The sequence below is a fragment of the Saimiri boliviensis genome, chromosome 9, assembly GCF_048565385.1.
Source record: "Saimiri boliviensis isolate mSaiBol1 chromosome 9, mSaiBol1.pri, whole genome shotgun sequence".
In the NCBI taxonomy this organism is placed as follows: Eukaryota; Metazoa; Chordata; class Mammalia; order Primates; family Cebidae; genus Saimiri; species Saimiri boliviensis.
In genome coordinates this window covers 84418652-84430868 of record NC_133457.1, presented here as the reverse complement: position 1 = coordinate 84430868, position 12217 = coordinate 84418652, and the positions used below count along the sequence as shown (strand labels likewise).

The 12217-nt window shown below is 35.9% G+C and overlaps 1 protein-coding gene across 6 annotated transcripts in view; it reads right to left on the bottom strand.

Moving 5' to 3' along the window:
* LOC120367937 (uncharacterized) overlaps positions 1-12217 on the bottom strand; it is a 769718-nt gene that overhangs the window by 186611 nt on the left and 570890 nt on the right. The window lies entirely within an intron of this gene.

The following is a 12217-nucleotide window of genomic DNA, read 5'->3' as shown; positions in this document are numbered from 1 at the left end:
ATATACTAGTTCCCTTATCATTCAGAAAAGTAAATCAATAGAGTCTGTCTAAATTTGAAATGTAAAATTTAAAAAAAAAATACTCTAACATCTTAAAGTACTTCTACTTTTGTTATTTCAAATTACATTTTTGGTAATTAATGTCAGGTGGTGAAGAAACATTTATTTGAGGTTCAATATTTCTTAATTTCAATGCAATTTTTGTAATTGTAATCCATTAGATGTAATTAAATTCTAACAATGTCTAAATAAGTGTAGCATTACTGTGAGATACCATCTTTGTAAAAGTATTTTTATTTATTTACCTTTATTATTCATCATTATATACATAGATATGTACATATATATCTGAAATAATATCCATGAATATCTACAAATATATATATGCCTGAAATAATATATATGCCTGAAATATTATGCCTTAAATGTTGACAATTATTTTTGAGTAGTAAATAGAGATTAATGTTGAAAATATTTTCTATTTTTTGAATTATATTATTTTTTATATAATGATTGTATATTATTTGTATAACTCTTTATACATGAAATCATCCTTTTGAAAAATTAACCACAAAAATTAATGTAAATGATATTAAGATGAAATCATATAAATTACACAAACTAGTCAAAGATATTTAAAAACGTGTATTTATAAAAAGGGGAAAGGACAAAAACAATTCACGGAAAATGAAATATTTCTGGCTAATACATTTTAAGTAATTAGTGCAAATTCGCCAGTAATCAAACAAATTCAAATTCAAATCAGCAGATCTGTATTTTTTAAAATGCGCTAGTAAAGGTATATTGAGATAGGTCTTTGTATATCACAATGATAGAAGTGTATAAATTGATACAATTTTTCTGAAATCCAGTTGAAAAACCTATGTCAATGAACATAATCTTTTGCAACTTTGGGAACTTGAGCCTGTAAAAATAATCAAAAATATAACAAAATATTTATGAAAATGAATGTATATGATACTATTATTTCTAGAAGTAACTCAGGATTAATAATCTCTCTCAAAACTGCACAACTATGTGGAAACTGAACAACCTGCTCCTGAATGACTACTGGGTAAATAATGAAATTAAGGCAGAAATAAAGAAGTAATTTGAAACCAGTGAGAACAAAGACATAACATAACAGAATCTCTGGACACAGCCAAAACAGTATTTAGAGAGAAATTTATAGCACTAAATGCCCACACGAAAAAGCAGGAAAGGTCTAAAATTGACACCCTAGCATCACAATTAAAAGAACTAAAGAAGCAAGAGCAAACGAATTCAAAAGCTAGCAGAAGACAAGAAATAAGAAAGATCAGAGCAGAACAGAAGGAGATAGACACGAAAGATCTTTCAAAAAAATCAGTGAATCCAAGAGCTGTTTTTGTTTGTTTGTTTGTTTGTTTGTTTAAAGATCAACAAAACAGACCACTAACCAGGCTGACAAAGAAGAAAAGAGAGAAGAATCAAATAGACACAATAAAAAATTATAAAGGAGACATCACCACTGATCTCACGGAAATAGAAACTACCATCAGAGAATACTATAATCACCTCTAAGCAAATAAACTAGAAAATATAGAAGAAATGGATACATTCCTAGACACATACACTTTCCCAAGCCTAAACCAGGAAGAAGTTGAATCCCTGAATAGACCAATAACAAGTTCTGAAATTGAGGTTACAAATAATAGCCTACCAACTAAAAAAAGTTCAGGATCAGATGTATTCACAGCTGAATTCTACCAGAGGTACAAAGAGGAGCTGGTACCATTCCTTCTGAAACTATTCTAAACAACAGAAAAAGAAGGATTCCTCCCGATTATGAGGCTAGCATCATGCTGATATCCAAACCTGGCAGAGATATAACAACAAAAAAAGAAAATTTCAGTCTAATATCCCTGATTAACATTCATGTGAAAATCCTCAATAAAATACTGGCAAACTGAATCCAGCAGCATTCAAAAAGCTTATCCACTACGATCAAGTCAGCTTCATCCCTGGGATGCAAGGCTGGTTCAACATATGCAAATCAATAAACATAATCCATCACAAAAACATAACCAATGACAAAAACCATATGATTATTCAACAGATGCAGAAAAGACGTTTGATAAGTTTCAACATGCCTTAATGCTAAAAACATTCAATTAACTAGGTATTGATGGAACATATCTGAAAATAATAAGAGCGAGGTATTATAAACCCACAGCCAATATCATACTGAATGGGCAAAAGCTTGAAGCATTCCCTTTGAAAACCAGCACACGCCAAGGATGCCCTCTCTCACCACTGCTATTCAACATAGTATTGGAAGTTATGGCCAGGGCAATCAGGCAAAACAAAGAAAGAAAGAAATAGGAAGAGAGGAAGTCAAATTGTCTCTTTTTGTAGATGACATGATTGTATATTTAGAAAACCCTATCGCCTCAGCCCTAAATCTCCTTAAGTTGATAAGCAACTTCAGCAAAGTCTCAGGATATAAAATCAATGTGCAAAAATCACAAGCATTCCTATGTACCAATAATGGACAAACAGAGCCAAATCATGAGTGAACTCTCATTCACAATTTCTACAAAGAGAATAAAATACCTAGGAATACAACTTACAAGTGATGTGAAAAGCCTCTTGAAGAACTACAAACCACTGCTCAAGGAAATAAGAGAAGACACAAACAGATGGAAAAACATACCATGCTCATGGATAGGAAGAATCGACACTGTGAAAATGGCCATAATACCCAAAGTAATTTATAGATTAAATGCTATCCCCATTGAGATCTATTTTTTTAAGAGTCTGGGACCTCCCTTTCTCCTTCTCTCTTGCTCCCATTCTCATGTGATACACCAGCTTCCCCCTTTGCTTTCTGCCATGATTATAATCTTCCTGAGGCCCTCACCAGAAGTTCAGCAGATGTTGGTGCTGTGCTTTCACAGCCTGCAGAACAGTGAGACAATTAAGCCTCTTCTTTTTTAATTACCCAACCTCAAGTATTTCTTCATAGCAACGCAAAAAGAAATGGCCTAACACACTGTTCATGAAGAATCGGGTACTATGATACAGCAGCATAAAACTGACTGAGACTGCTGATAATTATGAGCATCTTTCATGTTCCTATAGAGCACAGTACAATGGATCATCATATCATGATATATTCATGAGTGGAATACTAAACAGCAATATAAAAGAAGAGACAGCACATAAAGGTAAGAGTATAGGTACTGTTCATAGACACAATGTTTAGGAAAACAAGCCAGATGTAAAACCATATGTATGAATCAAAAGAAAAAGCAAATAAATATATAGCAACAGCAGTCAGAATAACGGGTATCTTGTGGAGGTATGGAGTGTGAGGCAATATGAGGAAAGCTTTCAGGCTGTTGGCAAGGTCCTCCATCTTGATCTGAGTGATGATTGCAGGAGGGTAAGCATAAGTAAAATTTCATCCAATGGTGCTCCTAAGATTTGTGTATCCTACTGCATTCACATTATACCTCAACACAATTTTTAAAAATTGTAAAGATATAATACGAGGCAATAAAAGTTTCCTCTAGGTCAAACAACCCAGGAGTGATAGGAATAAAAATTTAATGATGTAGAAGATAAGTAATTTTAAAGAAATAAAGATTGCTTGGACTAGAGCCTGATACAGACTTTTCTAAGCTGTTTTATCTATCGTTTTTTAGCCAATTTAGTCTGAATTTAAATTATCTTTATATTATAGCAGTTATGATAGCTAAATTGCTTCCATGATTTGAAATCTCCAGATATATTTAAGGGCAGGAAGAAAACAATTTCTATAATAAGAAAAAAAAAAAGAATGCTTTCTGTCTTGAGCTTAAAAATAAGAAGGCATTTAGTGGAGTTTTCCTTTAACTTTAAAGTGCCCTGCATGGGGGAACTCTCTTTTCATACAATTTAATAAGGCAGGAAGAGTCTTCATGAAAGGCAAACCAGTGTGCTGTATATAGGGTTCAGAAGAGAGAATAAAGAGTAAAGGGATTGGTTTATGCCATAAAAGACCCAGAAGCATTTATCCTATGAGAGCTGGTCTAGAAAAAGAAAACACGATGGTGAAGAGATATACTTAGATACGGCTCAAAAGGAGCAATTAGTACTTATCATTATGGACAGTAATCTTTAAAGCATCCACAGGCTCTTATATATGACTGGATAAAGAAGGTAAAAAATAAAGTAGGTCAGATGATTTACAGAGATTCGGAAGGTATCCATCCAGTTCCATGTTCCATAGGGCAATTTATTTACACCTCATATCTTAGAACAGATTCTCTAGAAGCAGAATCTAAAACAGGAATTCCTTTGCAAGGGATTTCCTGAGAGACTGCTCTCAGATGAAATAGGTAGGGGGATGAGGGAGGCAGAGTAGTGAAGAGTAGGAAGTCAGGTCTGAGTATGGGTCAAGCATAGTTAGGCCTAGCCTCAACTTGGGAAGGAGGATCTCATGGGGAGGCACAGGGTGATAAAAGTTCTCTCTTGACCAAACTCTAGTCATGCTCCTCTCAACTCTCTTCTCAACCAACCCCTGACTTTTGGTCTTCTAGGTTTGTTTCTGCATTGTTCAATTTTAGCAAGAATCCTGCTAAATCAGTTGAGCTAGAACCCCTCATCTTTGATATTGTATCACTCCCAATATGCTATCATTCTCATTCTCCACTCTCTTCCTGGCAATATTATTCACTCAGGCCTGTCTTTAACAAGAATCTTGTCCGGATGTTTAACCATAATATCCCCCAACTGTAATTTTTCCTTTACTAACCCCCCACCCTGCTCCTTTGGCTATAAAATCCTATTTTCTCTTGTATACAGAGTTGAGCCTTTCTCTCTCTGTCACTGCAAAACCCAATTGCAGAAGTCCATACCATGATGCTCCTGAATTAAGTATGTCTTACTGGTGTTTTAAAAGGATTGTGAATAATTTTTTTTAACAGGGGACAAAGATATAAATACTCAGGAAAACAGGCAGCAGTGAGCTGTTAGCAGCCTATGTGCTCAGCAGCTGGGGAATGAGGGAACTAGCCAGTTAAAGGGAATGCATGAGGAGTGCCAGTACATCTTCATGTCCTCCAGAAAAGGGAAGTTGGAGACTTAATTTTATTCTTGCTTGCTTATGCACGGTATGTTATCTACCAGGCTTTGTGTTTAGGTCTGTGCCACTCAAACTTCAGCCATTTGCAAATTACACTCATATCACTTTGGTGTATATATATCACCAAATATATATATACAACAAATATATATATATATCACCAAATATATATATACATATATATTTGATAATATATATATCACCAAATATATATATATACATATATATTTGAGATATATATATATCACCAAATATATACACACCAAAGTGATATGAGTGTTGATTAGATGATTTGATAATATATATAACTATTATCAAATAAAATCAGTACTTTTCTTTAAATGAACTCCATTTTTTCTGGAATGAATTACACTTTTGATAAGCAATAATGTCTGTGAAACTATATGTTTGGTTGCTGCATTTTGAGTACATCATTAAAAACATGTACAATTATGAATATTTAAACACAAAGTATGGATGTTATCTAAATGCCTCTCTTAAATCACTAATGGTGCAAGTACCATCATTTGTGGAACAATGGTTTAAGGGATGCCACATGGTATACATGATCTCAAAATGTGCCCGTCATTATAGAAAACTTCTTATAGTGTCTAAAGTTACCACCCTGAAAACCAATCTTTGCATTGAGGTATTGCCTTTAAAAGATCCTAAATTGAAAAGTGTAAATATATCAACAGAAAGGGACAAATATTAGTAGGCATGATCACAGTCAATCTTACACCTTCTACATAGCAGGGCTTTAAGGGAATGAAATACTGGAGAGGTAAATTTTAGTATTTGAAGTGAAGAGATTATAGATCCTGCTCAGGACGGTATGCTGGTGTAGGATCCAACAGAGTTAGATTAAAAAAATGAGAAAAATAGAAGCTATATACATAACAGAAGTTGAGAAGTGATCATGATGTCAAAAATGAGAAGTGATCATGTCAAAGTTTCCAAATCTAGCCTGGCTAACCCTTCAGACTTCAGTGATCAAGACTAATTGACATTAGTGAAAAGTTAAACACATTGATTAATGAAACAGAATAGAAAGCATAAATATACGGTCAATTAGTTCATAACAAAATTACTGAGGCAATTGAATAGGCAAAGGAAAATCTTTGCAATGAATGGTGCTGGATCAGCTGGAAATTCATTTGAAATGGGAATAAAACTGACCTTGACAATTACTTGACACTATATATATATATATATATATATATATATTTATATATATATATATATATATATATATATTTATATATATATATATATATATATATATAACCTCAACATTATTCATCATCATAAGTGTAAAGCACAAAACTATAAAACTTCTAAAAGAAAACAGGAAAAAAAATCTTTGTGACAATAGGGTAAATTTAATTGCGTACATCATAAAAAGGAGGAACCATGAGAATAAAGCTGGGTAAATTGGACTGTATTTTTTTTTTTTAAGAAAAGCTCTTTAAAAGATGTTACTATGAAAATAAAAAGACAAGGCACAGAGAAAGTATGCAGGATGTACAAAATTCTTATAAATCAATAAGAAGACACACAACCTAATAAAATATGGGCAAACATTTGAACAGAGGCTTCACTGAAGAAGATACGCAAATGACAAGTAAGCACATAAAAAGATGCTCAATATCATTAGTCATTAGGGAAATGCAAACTAAAACCACAAAGAGACACCAATTCATAACTGCTAGGTAAAGAGGAACCAGAGTATTCTGATTTAACTTTTGGAGGGTTTGTTTTTGTATTCAATCGCAGGTCTTTTCCATTTCAAGGGCAAATGTAAGCATGTATCATTAGCAAGCCAACTCATCGGGGAAGGGAACATACATGATTTCATTAGGCCAATTTAAAAAATGATAATTCTAAAGATGCTATTTTTCATCTCTTTCATAATGAACTTGGAAGGCTCGGGATGCTGTTTTGTGTGTCATTTCAGGCTGGGATAATGGGCTCCCCTGGGCCCTGCCTCAGTCATGCTGCCCCACTCTCCGACAGGGAAACAAATGACACCGACTCACATTTCTGGCTTTGTCACATCCATGCCTGAAGATGCTTTTATGTAGGTGATTCTGGAAATGGGAGATTTAAGTTCAGCTGCTCTAATAATTGTCTCAGAGAAGTAGGATATTTAGATGTTGGATTGTGAGGCTGAGAGGAGAAAGAGGATGAACGGTATTACTAAATAAATGTCCTGCTTCTGCTGATGCGATAGATACATCATCGTCCCAGCTGTCACCTGTCACCACTAAATGAGAGTGTGTTTGTCATGCTTCACTTAGCAGGCTTTCAGGACTGGCTGGGCTCAAGCCTGGCTGGGATTATAGACTGTTTAAAGTCTCTAAAGCAGAGTTCATAATAAATCCCGCCACAAAGCCAGGCCAGGAATGAAGGGAGCCAGGTTATTTCAGGGCTTTGTGAAAGGGATAAAGGTAGGATCAATACTGCAGAAAGGGGCTGGAGAAAGAAAAGAAGAAAGACAGAGATTTTCTGGAGATTAATCTGCATGGATTTTTCTGGTGTGTGTGTGTGTGTGTGTGTGTGTGTGTGTGTGTGTGTGTGTGTGCCTCACTAGCTACAGGCAAATCATTATAATCACCATCATAATCATCATCAAGAAAAAACACAAAAGGTAATGGAAACTGAGTAAGCATCCAAGAAATTGAGAAGCGTTTTCAAGGAGAGCTGGGGCAGGAAATATGAGTCAATTTTGAGTCTAGCATTGTTACAGCCCTTCTAGTCTAGAGGTAGATAACTGTGGTCACTAGAGAGAAGCTGTGGCATAGGAGGGGTGTGATTCTTCCCTTGCACTCAATTAGAATGTTCTGCATTTGAATGTGTAGGTAACTATTACAAAAGCCAGCAGCTTATCTCATCTTGAAAGCCTTTCTGAACAGTCTGAGTTAGGAGAAACCCTCATGTCAAACTTGTCTTCTCTCATTTTCCTTGAGATATGAATGTCAACACCAACAGCAGTATATAGTCAAAAAGCAGAGAGAAATCCTCAAGGTGCCTGCTGAAGAGTATAGGTAGATTCCAGGTACCAGAGAGTGAAGCAAGAGGGCAGGCAGATATGAACAGGTATAAACTATACTGTGTGCCAGGAACTGGTGCATAGGTAGGCACAAGGAACTGTCCAAATCACGTCTACCAGGAAGGTGAGACAGTAGAGAGAGGTGTGTGTGAAGGATGGATGGGGCTAAAATGACAGGAGAGGAGGATGGGAGGTGAGCCTGAGAGGTTGCAGAGGCCGGATCATGAAAGAGCTTCATATCCATGCTCAGGAGATGGAACTTTATGCTGGAAACAATGGGGAGACATAAGGGAGTCTTAAGCCATAGGAAGGTTTTAAGATTATTATAAGTAGATGATTGATGGTATTTACAGTGTGGAGAACGCATTAGAAGGAAGCAAAGATAAACGTAGGGAGACTAGTAAAGATGGGTACACTGATCCAGATTAGAAATGACAATGAACAGAGGCAAATGGAAAAAATTAAAAAAGTAGATGGATTCAAGGAGGCAGGGATGGTATGAATTTGAGGTTAGTTGTTTACTGTATTGCCCTATTTAGTATTCACATTCATGGGAAATCCAATGCTTTTTACCAAGGTCTCCATTTACCAATATGTCCAAGAAAACTTAGGGAGTATGCTCATGCTTCTCTCCTTGAAGCTGGAGGACTTGGTAACATGACAGAAGGCTGGGTCATCTGAACTAGGAGGATCTATAATGCCACTGCTGCTACCTCTAAGTGCTAGACTCTTAGGGATTACAGATAAAAACTAGTCAAGAATCCTAGTTAAGAAAGATTGTCCTGTCTCCATGGTTGCAGCTACTGTTACCTTCATGTGATCCCAAAGCAATGTGCCCAAAGCAATGTGAACTTTTGCTCTGTTCTCTCAGCCACTGGTGCAAAACCCCACTGAAGCTACAGTGATTTTTTTTTTCGTCTTTGCCAGCATCAGTGGTAATTTTCACAGTTAAAAACGCAAATGCACCTGAAAAAGTTGACCTGGGCTCACAACATCCAATTTACTTAGATTCAATCACATTGTCTTTTGCTCAGATTGTATCAATAACCCATAAACTGTGATAGAAGTGTTTCTACTCTGTCATCTCATGAAGCCAGGGCCACCATGAGGTGGTGATTTGTGTGCAAGTGGTACTTATTAAGAAAGAAAGGAGGGGGTTGGCAATGAGATTAGATCAGGGAAGCAGAAAACAGCCAAGCAAAGGTGTGGTTTCAGGCAAAAACCCATGATCCTACAGGGAGCTCTGGTGTAGAAGTTACACCCCATAGTTTACCCAGAATCAAGGCAAAGGAGCTGGGCTTTTAGGACTTTTGTATTCTTTGGCCAATGGCCATGCTGGGGGATGTGCCCTGACACTTCCAGATCTCTGCCAGTAATGTGGGCAGAGGGGCTTCAGTAGCCCAATGGCAGTCCTGCAGTCCTGTAATGAAGGTCACAGGTATGCCCCTTAGGGTTAGAACCCACAGAGACTGAGGAACAGGCACATAGAGAGAGTAGGAAGGAGCAAAGCAATACAGGGAGGTGACCCATATCTGGTCTCAAGCACAAAATGGCCCACCCCATAGTCTTTTATTCTTATCATGCTTTAATTATAGGTGCCTTATTGCCTTCATTGGCACTGGAAATTCTGTCGTTTATTTATTTATTTATTCAATTATTCATTTATTTTTACCCAATCACATTCTAAAGGAACTTGAGGGAAGAAGGTGATGGACTTTTGATTCATCATCTCCCAAAAATACCTGAGCTCCTTATGCAAATAACTGAAATCCATTTACCTATAACTGTCAATCTCTATATTTCCATAGTGTCTTTTATATATACATCCAACATTGAAGTTCCCACCTCATCAGAACTCCAGTTACCACTATTTTTAGAGGAAGAGAAGAATCTAGAATGATATTCATCTGATGGATCACAGAGCACTCACATCTTTTTACTGACAGCAACCAAGAAATAGACACATGGGTCTGAGCTCCCTGTGGGCACTTTCCCTAACTTATACAGCTTAAGAGGCAAGGAACTGATGTATTGGGAGATATTCCTGAACTTCCTGCAAAGCATGAATAAGCTATTAGAGAATCACAGAAAGCACGTTGGACCCAGGCTCCTTTTCTGAAACTGAAGATGTAAAGGAAAGCAGGGTAGTGTATTTGTTGCCCTAATATTGCACACAGCTCCTGCAATCACAGAGTAATTAGACCTGGACCAGAACCGTGAGGTCATCTGGTTATTACCATCACGTTAAAATGAAAGACACTACTTTCCATGAAATTCTTTGAGACTTTTAAAATTGATTTCTGTTTGCCTCACAAATACTGTCCAAATATACTGAGCTACTCTATGCTGTTTGTAGTTAGTTGTCAATCAATCTATGAATGTTTACTATTCTCATAAACCTTAAGGAATTCAAATAATTATTCTTTCAAGAAAATTTGAGGCAAAATACCAGCACATACTCCAATGAGTACAGTCACAACAAAAACACATCTTTCTGGCTGTAGAATATCAGCATGCCAAACACCCCAGCTCAGGGACCAGACTCAGAGCCCATCTTCGATTCTCTGTCTTCCCAGTTCCACAACGGCTTAGCTCTGTGGTTCTTGGACAAGTTATTTAATCTTTCTAACAATTTCCTTATCTGCACAATAAAGATAACATTAGGCTTTTCCTTACAGGTTTGCATATGGGTAAAAATTTATAATGTATGTAAAGTCTTCAGCACAATATCTAGAATATAAGCATTCTAATAATGATAGTTATTATTACTAACTTTTCCACGTTTTCCATTATTAAGAAATTCATAATTCACACACCACAAAATTCATCATTTTAAAATGTACTATTCAGTAATTTTTAGCATTTTCACAAAATTGTGCCACTATCAACCCTATCTAATTCCAGAACATCATCACCCACAAAAGAACCCTCACTCATACCCTTTATTAGTCACTCGCCATCCTCCCCTATCCAGCCTCTGGTAATTATTTACTTTCTGCATTTGTAGATTTGCTCATGCTAGATTTTTTCATATAAATGAAATTATACAACACATGGCCTTTTGTGTCTGACTTCTCTGAGATATAATTATGTTCTTAAGTGTCATCCATGTGGGAGCACATCACCACCTACTTCTGTCCTTTGGCCAAAAGCTATTCAGTTATATGGATATATCAGGTTTTGTTTATTCACTCATCAATTGATGGGCATTTAGGTTATTTCCACTTTTTGGCTATTATGAATAATGTTGTAATGAACATTTCTGTACAAGTCTTTGTATGAATACATATTTTCAATTTTCTTGGGTAGATGCCTTGAAGTAGAATTGTTGGTCATATGGTAATCCCGTACTTAACATTCTGAGACACTGTTTAACTGTCTAAAACAGTACTTAATAAGAAAGAATGGGGGGGAGAAAGCACCATTTAACATTTTCACCAGCAATGATAAGGGTTCTAATGTCTACGTATCTATCTTCTTCAACACTTGTTATCTGTTCTATCAATTATAGCTATTGTAAGGGATATAAAGTGGTATCAAATTATGGTTTTAATTTGCATTTTCCTAATGATTAATGATGTTAGGCATCTTTTCTTGTCCTCATTGTTCATTTTTATGTCTTCTTTAGAAAAATGTCTGTTTAGAACTTTTGCCCTTTTTAATTGGGTTTACTCGTCTTTTTATTGTAGAGTTATAAGAATTTCAGACCTTTTTGTTGGGTCTTTTTTAACGAGCTAGGTGTCATTCCAGAAGCTCCAGACATAAAGATGAAAAATGGGCAAATCTCTGTTTCATTAACTTACATACTAGTGAAGGTGCAGATAACAAAAAAAGTGAACAAGTAAATGGACAAGAAAAACATCTGAGAATAATAAATGCAATCAAAGAAAAACTGAGGGATGTATCAATGACAGATGCAGTGAGAACAACATAAGATATGGTGGTCAGAAGGGAATATACTTTAAGTTCAGATCTATAGCAATAAACAGAAACAGCCACAGCAAGCCAAGCCTTCTACTGAAAAGATGAACCAGGATTTCAGCATTATAGGAAAA